The 2,500-nt window shown below is 45.2% G+C and overlaps 1 protein-coding gene across 1 annotated transcript in view; it reads right to left on the bottom strand.

Moving 5' to 3' along the window:
* LOC143032788 (uncharacterized) overlaps positions 1-2,500 on the bottom strand; it is a 343,525-nt gene that overhangs the window by 226,058 nt on the left and 114,967 nt on the right. The window lies entirely within an intron of this gene.

Below are 2,500 nucleotides of genomic sequence, written 5' to 3'. Positions count from 1 at the left end.
TGGAACAAAATCAACACAGAAAACGGAAACGAATGATGGACGTGGTTTCTTCGTCTGTGTTGCTAGTGAGAGTGAAGGGGAAGTTGGGAGGAAGAGGAGGGAGGGATGGGGAGAAGGAGGAGAGTGGGGAACGGGGGAGAGGGGGAGAGGGAGAAGGAGAAGGGGAGAGGGGAGGGGGAGAGTAGTAAGGGGAGAGGGGAGGGGGAGAGTGGTAAGGGGAGAGGGGGAGAGGGGAAGAGAGGGAGAGGGGGAGAGGGAGAAGGAGAAGGGGAGAGGGGAGGGGGAGAGTGGTAAGGGGAGAGGGGGAGAGGGGAAGAGAGGGAGAGGGGGAGAGGGGAAGAGAGGGGGAGGGGGAGAGGGGGAGAGGGAGAAGGAGAAGGGGAGAGGGAGAAGGAGAAGGGGAGAGGGGAGGGGGAGAGTGGTAAGGAGAGAGGGGGAGAGGGGAAGAGAGGGAGAGGGGGAGAGGGGGAGAGGGGGATAGGGGGGAGAGGGGGAGAAGGAGGAGAGGCAGGGAGCCCAGGAAGGTTTTCTATCAGTTCTTCAATACTGTTTTCGGAAACATACAAAAGCTCACAAACCTGAGGATGCTACATATATATATATATACAGACATATATACATACATAAACACATAAGATTACACAAATGCATACAGACACGCGGGCAAGCAGACATACACAGCACAAATACGAGCATATACGCAATATCACATAGACATACAGTATACTTGCACACAGACACATACGCACACGCAAATATACACACATATGCATGCATGGAAACATATCCAAATACAAACATATAATCACTCAAATATATAAGCACGCATTTACAGACACATACATACATACATATATACATTCATACGTACAGACATATATGCATACATGAATACATACACACATACATACATACATATAGTATACATACATACGTATACATACATACATATGTACATACGTGCATACATACATGCATTCACACATACATAAATACATATATATATATACATACATACATATATATACATTCATACACATATATATATACATACATGCATGCATACATACGTACAAATATACATACATACATACATACATACACACATTATGTACATACATGTATACATACGTGAATACATAAACAGATATACATACATGCATACAAATACACATACATACATACATACATACTTAGCCCGTCCGCGGGGTGCTCCGCCACGGGCATACATGCATGCACACATACATGCATATATATTTAAATGCATGCATATTTACATGCATGCATACATACATACATGCATACATTCATACAGATACCTTTGTTATACTCAGCCTTGTCCCAAAGTATTGGACGAGGCCATTTCCACCCTCTTCCTCACCCCAACGCTGCCACCCATCTAATATTCATCCATCGTGTGTCCAGGAGAATGGATAATGAGAGGGTGGATAAAACTAACGACTACATTCCTCGCTTTAATGTTAATGCTCTCCTCCCACTGGATTTGGTGGTTCTTCACATCGAATTTCTCTTCTTTAGTTTCTCTCTCTCGCTCTCTCTCTCTCTCTCTCTCTCTCTCTCTCTCTCTCTCTCTCTCTCTCTCTCTCTCTCTCTCTCTCTCTCTCTCTCTCTCTCTCTCTCTCTCTCTCTCTCTCTCTCTCTCTCTCTCTCTCTCTCTCTCTCTCTCTCTTTCCTGGAGGGTCTTTCCACTTCACGTCTCTCTTTCTTCTCATCATCATCATCATCATCATCATCATCATCATCATCATCATCATCATCATCATCATCATCATCATCATCATCATCATCATCATCATCATCATCATCATCATCATCATTACCACCACAGATACAGTTGTCATCAGTATTGCCATGGTCATCACTGTCATCACCATGGTCGTTATAGTCATCGTCGTCGTCTTCATCACCATCACAATCACCACCATCATCATCATCATCATCATCATCATCATCATCATCATCATCATCATCATCATCATCATCATCATCATCATCATCATCATCATCATCATCATCATCATCATCATCATCATCATCATCATCATCACTACCACCATCAACTCCTCATAATCACTGTTGCCATCATATCATGACCATCATGATCACTATTATCACCACAATCACCATCATGACCACTACCACCACAGTATCACCACCACAATCCTCCTCCTCATCATCATCATCATCTCTGCCCGTGCTGTCGTCTTGATGAATGGCCATCGACACCTCCCCCCCACCCCCCAGAAACTCTTCGTTCTTCTCTCAACTCAGCTTCTGAAGTATTTCACGCGCGCCTGGTTTCTTAATGGCTACTACGGCGTCTCTTCCGAGAGCCCTTGTACCAAAGGCACATCGTAAATCTGCCGTCCTTGAAGGCTACACAGGCTCTTACAGACGCACAGGGCCGGTCCTGGAGAACGCTCTGTCCTTAGGGTTTCACGTTTCAGTGTGCGTGGGACTCGGGGGAGGGGGGGGCGGA

This window comes from Oratosquilla oratoria, chromosome 14, assembly GCF_046742065.1.
Source record: "Oratosquilla oratoria isolate Oo_2021 chromosome 14, ASM4674206v1, whole genome shotgun sequence".
In the NCBI taxonomy this organism is placed as follows: Eukaryota; Metazoa; Arthropoda; class Malacostraca; order Stomatopoda; family Squillidae; genus Oratosquilla; species Oratosquilla oratoria.
Note: the sequence above shows the minus strand (reverse complement) of the source record. Positions and strands in the feature narration are given on the sequence as shown.